The sequence below is a fragment of the Ceratotherium simum genome, chromosome 7, assembly GCF_057802395.1.
Source record: "Ceratotherium simum simum isolate JZ-2026a chromosome 7, ASM5780239v1, whole genome shotgun sequence".
Classification (NCBI taxonomy): Eukaryota; Metazoa; Chordata; class Mammalia; order Perissodactyla; family Rhinocerotidae; genus Ceratotherium; species Ceratotherium simum.
This window is the reverse complement of record NC_141906.1, coordinates 3,967,377-3,984,093: the sequence shown is the minus strand read 5'-3', so window position 1 is coordinate 3,984,093 and position 16,717 is coordinate 3,967,377.

Below are 16,717 nucleotides of genomic sequence, written 5' to 3'. Positions count from 1 at the left end.
CTTCTGCATCACTAGCAGCAATTGATTGGGTTATAGTCGGTTTTATTATTTGGGAATTTTATTCCTATTTATTATTTATTTAACACCCTTAGAGTTTGCTATACCTTGACAGGGCATATAAAACACACAGTTATTGCCCTTGGGTAGTTTCCATTTATAAGAAAATAAAATGGGGAAAAAAGGAAGCAGTTGCTGAAGTTATTTGACATTCATTTAGGTTGGAAAAAGTATTTGTCCTCCTACACTTCCATATTAGTAAGTGGCCGACTTAAGTGGTTCTTATAGTAAGAGTCTCCAAAATACATTTTGAGGGGGGAAAGGAAATGAGTACTTCGTGAGATATGACATGGAAGATTGCTATAGGAGTATAAAAAATTTCCGACTTCTGCACTCTAAAACCAATGAGAACAGACTAAAGGACCAATAAAATATGTATGTTGCTGTTAAAGGGAAAATAACTGGTGAAAGGTAAGTGGACTGTTCACATTTAGAATGAGCTGATGATCTCCTTTATAGCAACACAGAAATAGATATTATCAGAACTGGATCCATGTAATTCCCACCCCCTTGCCTTCATCTCAGCATTTATTAGTCTCTTCTTTCATCTCCATTTTGTACTCCTGTGTCTCAGTTGAAAGCTTATCCCTGCTCCTTTTCTTTCTGTCTTCTCCAAGACTTAGTTCAATCAATTTTGCTTGCCCCCTCCAGTCTTTAATCCATTCTGCACTGGTATCTTTCCTTCAGTCTACAAACATACTCAAAAGTGTCCCATGCTAATAGCAAACAGTAATAACTAAAATCTCTCCCTGACTCTATTTTCCTTACCAAAATACTGCCCATCATTCTGTTTTCTTTCATGACTTGACTTCTTAAAGTCTACGCTACCTCCAACTCCTCACCTTTCATTTATCCAGGTCCAATATACTTTCTATAGAAATTGTTCTCTAAAGGATTAATGGTGACCTCTTAATTACCGGATCCAATATCCTAATGTCCCTCTTGACCTACTTGATCTCTGTAGCATTTGATAATGTTTATTTATCCTTCCATAAAAATCTGTTCTCCATTGCATTCTCCAAAATCACTCCTTCTGTAGCTTTATCTCTCTAACACTCTGGTTCTTTCACTAAATCCTCTTCCTCTGTCTATTGCATCAAGCCAGGCCTTGTCTCATGTGATTTGTTCACAAGGTGTATGTAGTCCTAGGGATGTACATTTACTGAAAGCAGTACTGTGAAATCACTCCATGGTCATCCATGGAGTAAATGAGAGATGGGTATTTTGCCAAGATTACAAACAGTGGAAGGAACAGAGATGGGAGTCTTCCTGGATGATAAAATTGACATCAAATTAAATAAAGTAAGTACTAACCAGGACTTTAGCTTTGGTAATGGCAGAAAATAATTTAGACCAATCATCCCACTGAGAATAACTAGAAAACCTAGAGAAAATGATTTTTATAACTAGCCTCCCTGCAAGCATTGGAGAGCTAAAAAAGGCAGTGAAAAATATCCAGGAGAAGAAGGAAACCGAAAATGGATAGCCACCATTTGTAGCTTCCAATTGCCAATTCCAGAAGTGGCAGCTGAGAAACTAAACATAACTTCTGATAGTCTTTTGGAGTATAGGTGACCTCGAAGCCAACTGGACCTTGAAGGGACTGAAATCAATTTCAAATCATCTTAGTCCTAGAAATTGAATTAAAACAATCCTGGATGCTAGAGTTCCTAATTGCCTGAAAAAAGTAATTTTAAATACTTTTTGGGGAAAAAAATTCTTGTACACAAATCATTTCTATAATTTTTTATATTTAGTGTCCACCCATAAATCAGAAAATAACCAGTCATGAAGAGACAAGGCATGATTTTTAAAAGAGGGAGAAAAATACAGATAGTAAAGAAATACTAATGGAGTATTCAGACAAATGCTATAAATATGTTTCAGGAAATGAAAGAGAACTGAAAACTACAAAAATTCTAGAAGTGAAAAATATAGTACCCAAACTTAAGAACTCAGTGGATTGATTTAAGAGCAGATTATACACAGCTAAAGATAAATAGTGAACTAGAAGATATTTCAGAAGGAAATATCCAGAACAAAGCATGGAGAGACAAAAAGATAGAAAACACAGAAAAGAGTATGAGAGACATAGGAGTTAAATGAGAATTCTTAGTCATGTGTAACTAGAATCTCAAAAGGAGAAAAGAGAGGAAAAAAAAATGAGCAGAAGCCGTATTTGGACAGAAAATAGCTGAGAATTTTCCAAAACTGATGAAAGACATCAAGCTACAGATTCAAGAAGCCCCCAAACTTCCTAGGAACAGCATCTTAAAACCCACTGGAAACCAAAATCAAAGGCAACAGGCGTTCTCAAGAAATATGGCTCACATGATCTATTCTTGGAGGAGGGGGACTATTTGATCATAAAATCCAGCAAACCAATACATGAAAAACTAAAAAAGTCAGTAAGGGAGAAGTTTGATGAAAGGTACTATGATAAGCTTGGAATCCATGTGAAAATAGAACTAAGAGTAAACAACTATGGGAATTATGGCTATAGAACAGAATACAAACATAAATTTTGAAAACATAAAATTATCAGAACTCACCGAAATTATGAGGTTAAGAGGTCAGGAGATAGGGAAGTATAGGCATACCAATTTTCTTATTTTTAGAGCAAGGAGTCAATACTGTCAAAATTTGAAACATATAGTTTTTTTTTAAATGATTCCAACCTTTTTGTAGATTTCATAATTGTAATATTAAGGGGTTTTTTGTAGTAAAAAAAATCTAGGTTCAGCAGTTCTTCACTCTCTAATTTCTTTTTAGTTAAATTCAAGTAAAATTAAATGGTTACTTTTATTTAAAAATAAGATACATTGTCTGATGTGCCCTTTTTATAAAAATTTTTTCTGATCTCTTTACTCTGTTATTAGTGATATATGAAAGATATTCTTTGTTTATGATGTTTAAATCTAGGTTGAGGAATTTAGGGTGTTTAGTCACTCTGTGTTAAACATAACACAGAAGTGTTTTTTCTGTGTTATGTGTACGTTTATAATGAACATATATCCATTTGACAAAAACAATCTAGTTGTTATTAGTAGTATTATTATTTTTAAACAGCACAGGTTTTGGAATCGGACAGACCTGTATATAAATCTTAGCTCTGACACTAAGTAGCAGTTAACCTTAGAAAAGTTGATCTCAGAACCTCAGTTTTCTCATCTGAAAAATGAGGATGTTAATACCTCTATTTTATAAGATTGTTGTATTAAACATAAATATGTATATAAAACTCTTAATACAGTTCATGCCAAAAGCAATCAATATTTATATTTTCTTGGATTTTTATTTGTTGAGTTCTGGCTGTTCTACTAGTTTGTCACATAAGCTGAAACAAACCAACTCATCTATTTCCTTACTTACCTGTAAAATGATGGAGTTTGTATTGGACATTCCAGTCTACCCTCCACTTCTCCTAGAGCTGACTGCCATGTACACGGCCACTTTGCAATCCGTCATGTTATTCTATAGCCACCTGCTCTCCCCAAATCTCTTGCTCCACTCGTGTCACAGTTGATTGGTCAATGGAAGGACTTGGATGCAAACTAGGCTAATCCTGTCTACAGGTGACTGACTCAATCTAGACCAATGCATTCCTTTCCTAAAATTTTTTGATTTACTGTGAAAAGGAAATCTCTTGGTTCTCTTCAATGTCTTAATACGTAAAACTCAAGAACTCAGGGGCACACATTCCCACCATGTGAAAAAGAGTGACTCTAACTTTCAGAGAGAAAATAAAAAGATAGGAGTTGGAGAGCTACTCCTAGGATCATTCACATTCCTGATCCCACTTGTTCTGGAAGCCCAGCTGTATTCCATGGTTTGGTTGTGTAACCCATTCTTGGACTCCATAAGTCGATAAATTCCTTCCCTCCTCCTTTCCTCCCTTTTCTTTCTTTTTTTTTTAAATGAAATCACTTCAGGTTGGATTCCTGTTATTTACACCTAAACCAATACAGTTTTGGAATAGATGACTTTTAAGAATTCTTTCACCTGAATGTTTAATAATTCCTGAAAGTATGTTCTTTAAATTTTCTTGTTTACTCATTGACCTAAATGTGATTTTCATGATTTTAGTAAACCCTTATGAATTGTTTTGTATGCACAATTGTACAATTGACATCCTAAGCAAGAGAATATGCTTCTCAAACTTATCTAAATATATGACATATCTTTGTCATTAGTCTTTCTAACAAGATTTGAAAATGTATATCTTAAAGAGACTATCCAATTCACAGAACTTTCACTTAAATCATGGCAAACATCTTACATTCCTGCACAGTGCTGATGTGGTAAGAAAAAAAATTATGTCCTCTTCCTGGATTTACATATATTCTTTACGATTATGCTTTTCTCTTTTTAATGCACCATACCTACTTCTTCTGAATCTATAAAATTATTGTTTTTACACAGAAACCCCTTTGATGATGAAGAAAACCATATTTAAGAGCCAGCCAGATGATTTTCCTATTTCCTATTATGTACATACATATATATTTTTCACGGGATGGGGAGGGGTCAGGGAGAAGGAAAAAAAAACCCATTGTGAATGTTGAACCTATCTAGTTATTCTAGAATCTATCATTGTTCCTTTGAAGAAATTCAACATTTGCCTTACAACCAGAGAATAAACATCAGCTGCTAGAGAAAGCTATTGAATTTCAAAATCCCTTTGAAATGTCACATTAACCTGTTTAACTTTCAGTCGCTCCTTTAAGGTATCAAACATTTCCTGACGACTCCCAGATCTAAGACTGCTTATATTTCTCGAACTTAAAAGTTTGTTTCCTTCACTCTAAAACGAACTGTGGTGAATGAATCAGCACTGTGTAGGCCTGGGAGCGGTGTATCGCAGCCGCATCTGTCTGCAATCTTCCTGCAGGTTAGTTCAATTTGTGAACATTGAACAGGGTCAAATGCTAAATCCAGTCAATTTGGCTAAAGCTACACAGCTATAGCCTTTTATTTAACCATCCATTAAATTTTAATCTTTAAAGCTGTATTTGTGTCGTAGATTATCTTTTATTCTGAGAAGTGTAGAAATCAGGCAACCATTAATTTACTGAACAACATCTATTGAGTGTCTATTTGCTAGGCATTAGGGGTAAAAGAGTAAAAAGACAAGGTGTGCCCCTTGTTCTTGAAGAGCCATATTATATATAAACAGACAGATAGGTAAATCTGAAAAGATAGAATATCACAGATTAAACTCTGTAGTAAAGGTTAAAATACAATGAGAGCACAAAGGAATGAATAAATGAATGAAGTTTTCTTCTTCCAAGCAGAACTGGATTTATAAGTTATCCTTTTAGTGTGAGAGCTACAGGAAAATTGTGCTGAATCATCAATAGCTTAGTTTCCTGGGACATAATCAACACCAGGTGGCCTTTCCTTGTAATGCCATCGATAGTCTTCCTGTCCTACACTTATGGTTAGTTGTTCTTGGTCACTGATCTCCACGTACTTTGATTTCCATGACGTTTGTATGCACATGTTCACATTAAGAAGAGTAATATTCATAGACCAGCTAAGAGTAAGTGTGAAACAACCTATCTGAATGAGCAACTTCAGCCTAGAATTAGGATTCTTAATATTTTTGAAGCCATGGTCTCCTTTGAGAATCTAATTAAAATTAAAGCTTCTTCAAGAAAAAGGTGCATACACACTAATTTTGTATGATATCGAGGGGTTTATAAAAACCCCTTCAAGTTCACCATGGGCTCCAGTTCAATGACTCTTGCACTGGAGAAACATCTCAATCGAAGCCACATTTCCCAGATTTGACTCTGTGATACATCGAAGGATAAAGGCTGAGAATTCTACCTTTTAACCTCATCTGGTTCCTTCATTCCTGGCTGCTTTAAGCTCCATACACTGTTTTAGAGGATCCCAGTCTTGTCATAAGCCAACTCTGGTCAGTGCACCAAAAAGGCTAATCTGGGCTCCTGTTGCATTTTTGCGCTAGGCACAAAGAATTAAAGAGATGAAATGATTTCTAAGGAACTGAGTAGATCAAATATTCCAGATTAGTGCTGTCCAGTAGAAATATAATGCAAGCCACCAATTTGAGCTGCATTGTAATTTTAAATTTTGAGAAGACACATTTAGAAAAGTAAAATGAAACAGGTGAAATTAATTTTAATAGTATAATGTATTTAAACTAATATATCAAATATATTTCAACATGTAATCAATATAAAAAGTAAGATATTTTACATTCCTTTTTTTATACTGTCTTTGATCTCTGGTGTGTATTTCACACTTACAGCACATCTCAATTTGCTCTAGCTTCATTTCAAGAACTCAATAGCTACAGGTGTCTAGTGGCTCCCATATTGGACAGCACAGTTTTAACCCCAGAATAAATGCCAGTCTTTCTGTATATCTGGCTTTGTGATAGCAGTGATGAGTTTCTCACCTTTTTAAAAATCCTCTCCCCCATAATAACTACTGGGAATGAAAATGAATAACAGTTTCTTATCTTCTGTTGTACTGCACCACACATGGAAGAAGACACGAGCCATGCCCCCCTGAAGTCGTGCACTGTGGCGACCCTGACCACAAAGAAGCTGTATCTTTTCATTCCTCCTCTCTAAAGGGCCGATAGATTTGGGACAGCTACAAAACAGCCTTAAAATTAAAATAACCAAAACTGATCTTTGTACACACACCCAAAATCAAGCAAACTCATCCTTACATCCTCTCTAAAAATGGCTTCAGGTTGACCACACCAGCGAGCCCTTCAGAGCAGAAGTAAAAGATGATGTATATTCCGGGTACATCAATGCATTCCTGACCAGGAACAAGTAATCACAGCACATATGAAGCCAGGAATGATGCTTATAAGGAAAGTTATTTAAAGCAAATGATTATTTTTTAAAAGGTGGAGAGCTATTCTTCCCTCCCCATCCCCTCACCACACAAAAAATGTTGCTGTCTCATACAGGTTTGGCAGAGCATTTACCTGACGAGCCTTGGAGACCAAATGCCAAAACTCCAGCTTTCGTGCAGTGGCTGTTGTGCAGCCACATCGTTAGCACGGTTCCTGAGTGAAGCTATTTCTTGTATGCATTTCGTTTCTGGAATAACAATTTTGTTGCCATTGAACGAAAAAAATTCCCCGAAATTCTTCCAGGCACCAATTTTTTACCCAATGAAGTGGTCTGTTGTGTTTTTAAATGGCCTCATTTGGAACAGACACATCATCCTTTGAGGAAAGGACACGTTGTTAAGTTTGTTAAGAGCTATAACGCGCATCCTGAATCCTTTTCTCAGAGTTAAAAAAAATCTCAACGCCAGCAGTTAATAAATGTTAATAAGAATCTTTTTAAATAGTGGCCACAATATTGCAGTGTTAATTGCATTACTCACTGAGAAAACTGCAATGACTCATATTTTACGGTTGTTACTTATGCAATTTGGAGAACTTTTCAGGCATTTGATAAAGAATGAAGAGACTCCAAACCCGATAAAATAAAATGAGTCTAGAAAGACCGTTTCCTTTCTTTAATAGGGTTTAGGAAACTTGCAATTAAGAATAGGCTAAAGCAACTTGAAATTGTGTTATGGATTCATGGTCTTTTCAAACTCAATAGGAACTCAACAGGATCAGTTGATTTCAATTGTTCCCAACCTTTTCAAAATTGAGGATCCCTTTTGCTAATCCTTATTACCCGTTTTTCCCCACAACATGAACCTAGTGTTTAAGAAAAAATGTGCTTTTCTATGAAATGTAAATAAAATTTATTTCCCTATTTTATTAGTGAAAGGCATATACCATTACTATCCAGCTTCTGTTCAGTGTAAAATAACTTGTGTTACCGTGATGGATCAAAATAATTCTGGAGGAAAGACAGTTATGTGATATTTAAGTTAGCCTCCACAGATGGACCGAAGATGAAAAACAGAAGACAACCACATTAAGAAGCCAAAGCAAGTTGGTAGGCTCTCCAGGATTAGCTGTCCATGTTTATTAACTACAGATTGATAGATGTGCTCGCAGCTTGGTTCCCAAATACCTGACTGCTTTGCAAATAAAAGAAACTTGATACTTAAAAAAGAACAAAGGTGAGGTACTAAATGCTTGAGTTTAAGCTCCTTCACACCTTCCCTGGAATATCGTTCACCTCTTTTGCCAATTAAATCCTTTTCATCATCCCAAACTCAAATGTGATCATGGGAATGCTGCCTCTGACTACAGGGAGCACAATGCACTAAGGGTCCACACTGCTGCACTCTGAAGCTAGGCCCTACGTTTGCACCGAGGCCGTGGCTACCCTGGGCTGCTCCCCCCAGTAAGTGAGTGAGGTAGGAATACTAATGCGGACCCATTTCTGAGAGACATGGGAGCACTTTGACAGCCAACTTTGGCTCAAGGGCTCACAAGTGGCTTTGCTGAACCTTTCATCTAACCTGCCTTACCTCCTTCCTTCACTCAGGGTCAAACTTACATCACAGTCTGATGGCTCTCCCAGATTTCTTCAGCCTCCTCCCTATTTCCTTTCACGCGGGCATTTCTCTTAATAAACTCCTTGCACATTTAATCCTGTCTTGGCATCTGCTTCTCAGAGGGCCTGGACTAATACATCAATTCAAGTGCCTTGTTCAATTCCTCAAACTGTGTGTGCTCGTAACACTGTGCAAAAGAAGGCAGAGGAAATGGCCCTTCATAATTTGGCCCCACCTCATCTCCCTGGCTGCATCTGCCATCTCTCTATGCCTAAATGACTTAGTCGCTTAGTACCCAGGACTCTACACCTTTGAAAATGCCATCTCCTATGCCTACAATGACTTCCTTTCTAATTTACATGAAACTTCTTCATTGTACAGGACTCCATTGAAGTCTTTTCCATTAGTAAGTCTTCCCTGACATCTCTAAGCAGAATTCAGACAATGTTCTCCTCTTGCACCCACACTTGACTTAGCCTTCACGATCTTGGCATTTTTGAAGATAGGCCAGTTGTTTTTCAGGATATCTTCAACTTGGATTTGTCCAATGTTTCCTCATGATTATACCCAGGTTATGTATTTTTGGTCAGACTATCACATTATTCTTTTCATTATATCTTTTCAGTTGTACATGATGTCTATTTGTCCCATTATTGGTGTTGTTCATTTGGATCACAAACATTTTATAGGGAGGTACTTTGAAACTACGTAAAAATCTCATTCCTTACCTCACTTTCAACTACTAGTTTTAGTATCCATTGAGATTTCTTACCTAGATTAATTATTACTATGCTTATTGCCAAATGGTGATTTTCTAAAACCATAATTACTTCTACATTTAGGTAGAGGCTTTCTACCATTAGGAAGAACTTTTTCCTCTCCCTATTTATTTAGTCATTTATTTACAGTAGTCCCCCCTTATTCATGGTTTTGCTTTCCATTGTTTCAGTTACCTGAGGTCAACTGGTCCAAAAATATTAAATGGAAACTCCAGGAATAAGCACTTCATGAGTTTTAAATTTCACACCGTTCTGAGTAGCGTGATGAAATTTTGCACTGCCCTGCTCTGTCCCGTCCGGGACGTGAATCATTCCTTTGTCCAGAGGATCCACACTGTGTATGCCACCTGCCCATTAGTCACTTAGTAGTAACCAATGTTGACTGTCACAGTACCAGGTTTGGTGCTATCTGCAGTGTCATGCATCCACTGGGGGTCTTGGAACGTATCTGCCGAGAATAAGGGGGACCACTGTATTTACATCAGTGAGTACTAGTTTATTCAGTGAGTCCCAGTTTGTCATATGTCATTTACTTTAATGCTCCAATTGTCCTTCATCTGGCCAGTTGGAGCCCCTCAAGCTTACTTCTGTGTTCTTTTGAGCATTTTCTTCTTTCTGTTACCAAAGGCTTGTCATGTTCTTTCCCAGCCGCAGCCCTGGATGCAGTCATTTCTTCAAGGAGCCCTGGTTCATTTTTTTTTTTTTTTTTTTTTTTTTTTTAAAGATTTTATTTATTTATTTTTCCCCCAAAGCCCCAGTACATAGTTGTCTGTCATAGCTGCACATCCTTCTAGTTGCTGTATGTGGGACGCGGCCTCAGCATGGCTGGAGGAGTGGTGCCTCGGTGCGCACCCGGGATCCGAACCCGGGCCGCCGGCAGCGGAGCGCACGCACTTAACCGCTAAGCCACGGGGCCGGCCCCCTTGGTTCATTTTTGAATCTGAAACCAAGATATGGGCACTAAGTGCTCATTACTACAAGGATACTACCGTTCCCAGGCCCTTTCAGCAGATAGCTAGGAACTACACACATATTTCCGTCTATGTTTATTTCTATGTCTATCTATAATGAAAACTATTAGCCTACCCTGGTACATCCAATTCTAATCCAATGCCAGCCGGGTTTATTCTAGCTTTATCGTTTCCCATATTTGTAACTCTTTCCGGTAGAAACCTGACTCTCATTGTTCTGTCTATATTTACTTATTTGCTCAATCTCCCTGGATATGGCCAATTTTCTGATACTGCTGGACCATCACCCTCATTGCAAATGGACCTGTTCTGTGCTGAGGTTGGCTTCCTCTGCACAGCCTTGCAGCCTACTTTGTCAGGCCTGACTCATGGCTATTTGACAACCGAAGGAAGAACGCTAATAAATATTTTTTAAAGAAAGGAAAGAGACAGAGGGGAAGAGGAGAGGGAGAGATATAGCTTCCAGCATTCTTTGTACTATTTTTTAACACATTAACCTTTATTTTAAAAAGAGAGATCAGGGATCGGCCCGTGGCACAAGCGGTTAAGTGTGCACGCTCCGCTGTGGCAGCCTGGGATTCGCCGGTTTGGATCCGGGAGCGCTGACACACTGCTTGGCAAGCCATGCTGTGGCGGCATCCCATATAAAGTGGAGGAAGATGGGCATGGATGTTAGCCCAGGGCCAGTCTTCCTCAGCAAAAAGAAGAGGATTGGCAGATGTTAGCACAGGGCCCATCTTCCTCACAAAAAAATAAAAAGAGAGATCAGGCTTTAGACTTAGAGCCTTCTATAAGGAATAATATCTATTTAGAATTTAATAACACTATTTTGCTTTAATTGTCAATGTGTTTAGAGTTATCTGATTTATTTCCTTTCTTCAAATATATTTTTAATTGAGGAAAAATTTACATGCTTTAATTAGCACAGTTCTTAGGCATACAAAAAATAAGAAACATATATATCACATTGAGATGCAGAACATTTTCATCTCCCTAGAAGATCCCAGTCAATCTTTACCCCGTGTAGATGTCCACTTTTCTGATTTATATCAGAATTGGTTCTGCTTTGTCTATAAATGTTCTTAAGGAAAAAAAGTGTTAATCAAAAAATTAAATAAGATTACAAATGGTAAAGATGATGTAATGTGTACAGGACAGAACAGAAGGTGCTGCATAAGGGACGGGGGTTGGGGCACAATCGTTTGTTTTGTGGACACCTTGCAGAGCTGCTCTCTCCCCTGAGAAATGTTGCTGTTGCTACAAAAGTGGTGGCCACCAACATGAGTCAAGCCCTTGGATACAAGCTCTAGCCTTCTCTTGACTCCTTCTGTATGTACTCATCTTTCCTACGTACTCATCTTTCAAGCATTTATTATATACCTACTATGTGCTAGGTGCTCTGGCTGTAGATAAATAAGAAACAATGCCGGCATCCCAAATAGAGATGATCACCATAACCTGATCCATGGAATTGTTTACAAATCTGGCCACAAATTCTTGTCGCTACCTTGTGGATAATGGTCAAAATTCACAAATTCACTGATTTGTATGAGAACAATTTCAGAGGCACTTGAAAGAAATGAGAAAAAAAGGAAGAGCAAAGAGCGTAGAATTCCTATTTCACAATTTGCATGTGGTTTTTAATAAATAAAAACAGTTCTATTACAAAATTACCTCTGGCATTAACAAAATAAAAGGGCCACCCATACTCGATGACTTGAGCATGTTAAACACTGCATCGTCCAAGTGTGCTGAAACATTGTCTCTCTCATGGTAAAAGCCAGCTAGAAAGAAAATTATTTTGGTTTGAAGATTTTTGGATAAGAGCCTGGTCTTTCTAACTGGTAATACACTCCTTCTTTTGCTCTATTTGTTTTTGCCTTCATATCCTTTTATTGTTCAGTAACCGACCCAAAATGGGGAATTGGTTTTGTATTGCAGTTAGCACACTGTGAAAAGGCACAAAAGTGGAATGCAAAGTGATGCCATCGACCCATCAGCAGGCGTTCGTTCACTGGCTGCCTGGGCACTGTCCCCAGGGAGTGTGTGCTGTTATCTAGGGAAATAAATTACGAGTAACATTTTTAATTTTAATCTTGAGAGGTGGGAATTATAAACTCCCACATATACATTCCCTACCTTAACTATTAAAATATACTCACACTAGGTCATTAGTTACCATGCAACTTTTATTAGCAAAGATCACTCACTCTCCCATATCCTACCTGAACTTGAGAAGTTAACCAGTCTGGAAAGTGGAATGAGCTCCTTTAATTCCTCCCTGAAGAGAGTGAGGCAATAACAACAGAATCTATTTTACTTGGAAAACCTGATGGAATTTGAGACAGACTACTTAAAACTATGAATTCAGAACCAATCATTCATCAACACAAATAAATAAGCAACATGAACGTGTAGAATCTTCTTTCTAGCTCTTTGCCCCACTTATCTATAACAGTATCTGCCTCACCTGGGAGTCAGTGAGATCATGTGTGTATATGAGTGTGTTTTGTAAACCATGCATACTTTCCAAGTGTAAGGGAGTATACAATCCTCATCAGTCTGTACAGTTTGCTGCCTAAGCCATAGCAGGACGACAAGCATCCTGCAATGAGTATCATTAAGTAGAAACTTAAGTATAAACTTAATGTGACAGAAAAGTATGCACCAGTCATATATAATGCTTGAATTAGGCATGAAAGGAAATTTACAACTGAACAAAATCATCATAGGCAGCACTAAGAGGTCTTAAATGAAGACAATTAACGATCATGAAGGCTCTAAAGCCAAACCTTAGAGGGATTAAGTTCTGTAAACTCTGCTGGAAGGCTCACTTCACCTGGAGCCATGAAGCAAGTCACGTATTCTCTCTGCCTTGATTTTCCTCACAAAGATGTCATGGTTGCAAAGATGAAACTGGCTCTGTAGATGAAAATTACAAGGCAGTGGATAAGGTATAGATATTGTAATTCTCTGTGATGGAATTTATTACTCTGCCTACATCAGATTTACTTGCTTTCTTTGCAAGTTGATCTTGAGAATCTGAACACTTTTAGAGATGTCCCAGGACCTAGCCTGGACCTCTTCACGGCGCAGGTGAGGAAACGCTGCCTGACCTTTTTGCTGGGAGGAGGGAATGTTTAGGCAAAAATGGTTGACCCATGAATCGGCCAACATGGCTCCCTCGCTTTGGTGCTCCCACAGGAACATAATGGGGTGAGGTAAGGAGAGGATGGAGAATGGGATATTGGAGTACCGAAAAAGTGGGCTAAATCCCTTCCCTGCTCCAATCTGTAGACTTCTTGGGTGAAGCCAGAGAAGAGAGGAGCCTAAAATTAGATGGGAGATTGGATGTTGTCTTAGGTTGATTTTTAATACTTGAAAATGACACTTTTCTATTATTATCCAGAAATGGCCAGAAAAGCCATAGAATTGGCCTGAGAGGATAGAGAAGAAAGATCTGAGAGAATGATTTGAGGGCAGCAGTAGAAATAAAAACATAAGACTGATTTTACTGTATCCTTCTTAGTTCATCTCACTCAACTAACAGAAGCGAGAGAGGTCAGGGCAGTGAACACTGCTGCTCACACAGTGACATAGAGCTTGAATCGGTGAATGATGCTATAATTGGGTGAGTTTTTTTCAATTTTACAAAACTTATTTTAAAATCAGTGTTGAACTTTTAATCCCTTCAAGTGTGTTTTGAGGATGTCAAAGTATGCTGCCAACAAAAAGGTGTTGAGAAGCACTGTGGAAGGAAATAGAAGACACGGAACTGGAGTTGGGTGGATACTGGGGCTGAGCACAGACTTAAAAATCATCAGCACAGAGGTGATCGAGAAGACCCTGCCTGTCTGCCTGCCCCTGAACCTGTTTTCAGTTATCATTTAGATAGAAGTAGTCGTATAATTTTATCCCTAGTTCACTGTTTTAAAGGTGGCTCCCTTGAAAGACTTTGCAAAAATTCTTCCTTTTCAATAGATTTTGGAATTTTCTGGGTCCCATCAATCCAAGGGCCTGGTAAAAAAATTCCATTTGAAGAATCTCATTTATGCAGCAATTTGGAACTATTTTGTAGGTTAACAGTGGTTCTGCAAGGCCGGGCCTTCTTGTTCTTCAGAGGAAAGCCGCCATTCAGTTGGTTAAATTCCCTGAGCCTCGCTTTCTTCATTACTTGACAAAAACATTAACACTTAATAGGTTTGGGGGAGGATCAAATGAGAGAACGTATGCCATGGCCTACATGGCTTCCCATGATTTGGATTCTCCGTACCTTTCCAACTTTACCTCATACCATCTTTTTCCTTCACTCACTACCCTTCGGGTACACTAGCCGCCTTTCTCTTCCTCAAAAACACCAAGCTGTTTCCCACCTCAGCGCCTAGGCACGTGTTCTTCTCTCTATGTGTGATTTTATCCCTCCTGCTCTTTACTCCTTCTTATCTTTCAGGTCCTAGCTCAAATGTCACCTTCTCAGTGAATTCTTTCCTTGCCTTCTATCTCAATTTGCCCCTGCAGGATATTTGGCATCTCATAACATTGCTTATATCTCTCATAGCATTTTTTAAAATGTGTAATTATTTTGTCCATTTGTGTATGTTACTTTGTTATTTTCTGTTTTCTTCCACTGGATTTCAAGATCTTTGAAAAAACCTTGTCAATCTTGTTTACTGCAGTGCCCAAGGTGGCTAGTACAGTGTCTGATATGCAGTAGAAACTCAATGAATTTTTGTTGAATGAATGACATAAGCCATTTGTATATGAAAGTCTACGAGAAAGTTAGGTTGAACATTCTGAAATAATGAAAAAAGTGACAAAAAAAAGGTAAAGTTTCTGCTCCTTCTCAGAAGAAATTCCTCGGGCATATTTATATGAAGGCACAAAGAGAAGGCAGGAGAAAGCTCTCTGCATAGGAAAGGTTCCAAAGGCCAGGGTTTGTTTAGAAAGAAGCCGATGCAGGAGCTCTGGCTGGGCTGGACAATGGCCTGGCATTCTCTGACCCCAAAGTTGGCTCCTGTCAAAGCAGTGGCATGAATTCCCATTTGGCAGAACATTTTCAGACCAGATGAACCATGCCAAACCAAATGCCTGGGGACAAAAACATCATTTGAATGATGTCATTTTGTAGAGCAATCTGGAATAATTTCACAGGTGAATACCAGCATCTCTCGGTATTTAGAGCTAACCCACCTTCAAGCCATAATTTTTCATCTTCAAATTAATCCAAGACCCAGATGGCATACTGGCTGAACCAGGATGTGTTCCTGGGTAGAAGAGGCATTACCTGGCATGGTCGTGGCTAACACAGACCCAGGTGTGCTGGCCTCAGGGCTCATTTCTTGAGGAGACTGGGCACATTCAGCTCCATACTTTGGCCTGGCTCCATGGATATGTCCAGAACCTCACGGCTGCTAATAACATCCTGGTTCACTGCACACAGAACACTTGTTCTCTTTTCATTTCCTGCTCCTGGTAGGTAGAACTTTTGCTTTTTAACTTTGGAAGGAGTGTCACTTGTAGCGCTTCAAGTATGTCACTTGAAGGACCACAGACTTTGGATTTACATGTGGTTCTCTAGCTTTACCACTTACAAATTCTAGGATCTTGGCAAAATCACTTAACCTGACTGAGCTTCAGTTTCCTTCTCAATAAATGGAGACGATATCACCAAATAGAATGCTTCTGAAGATTCCATGAGAGAGTGTGTGAGTGTGTTTGACACATAAATTTTTCCTTCCCTTCTTCATCTCTTCTTTCTTTCCCACCTAGTTTATATATTAAGGAGAGTCCTTCTCTGGTTCCCAGGAGAAACAGCATTGAGTAGTGGTCAGAATCTTTGGCTCTGAAACCACATAGCCTTGGGTTCACATCCCAGGATTCCCTGTCCTAGCCACGCAGACTTGAGCAAGCCATTTAAACTCTTTGTACCTTAATTGCTTTATCTGTCAAATAATCACAGTAATAACCCTACTTCATAGGAGTATTGTGAGAATTACATGAGTTTATGTGCCTGACTCATATTAAGAACTCAGTAAATATTGACCAGCTCAGTTACCAGCTTCTGCCTTCACTGACTACCCTAGGATGTGTTGAGAGGTTTGAATAAAGGCAAACCACAAATTAGGACTAAGTGGCTTTGATTATCTCACCTAGCACAAAGAAACCTTCATTTCTTTAGGCATTGGCTTTGAGTTTAGTACATCATCCTTGTGAGGCACTGGTCACTTTTTGTAGTGATTCAAAAGAAATCAACCAGCAAAGCAAGAGGAATAACGTACATATGTCAGATACAGTAGGCAGAATTTTGGCCCCATGACCTTTTCTCTCTCTGGTGTTACACCTATGAATATGTCATATTACATGGCGAAAGGAACTTCACATGTAATTAAGGTTGCTAATCAGCGGACCTTAAGATAGGGAGATTACATGATGCCTTTAAAGCAGAAGGGGGAA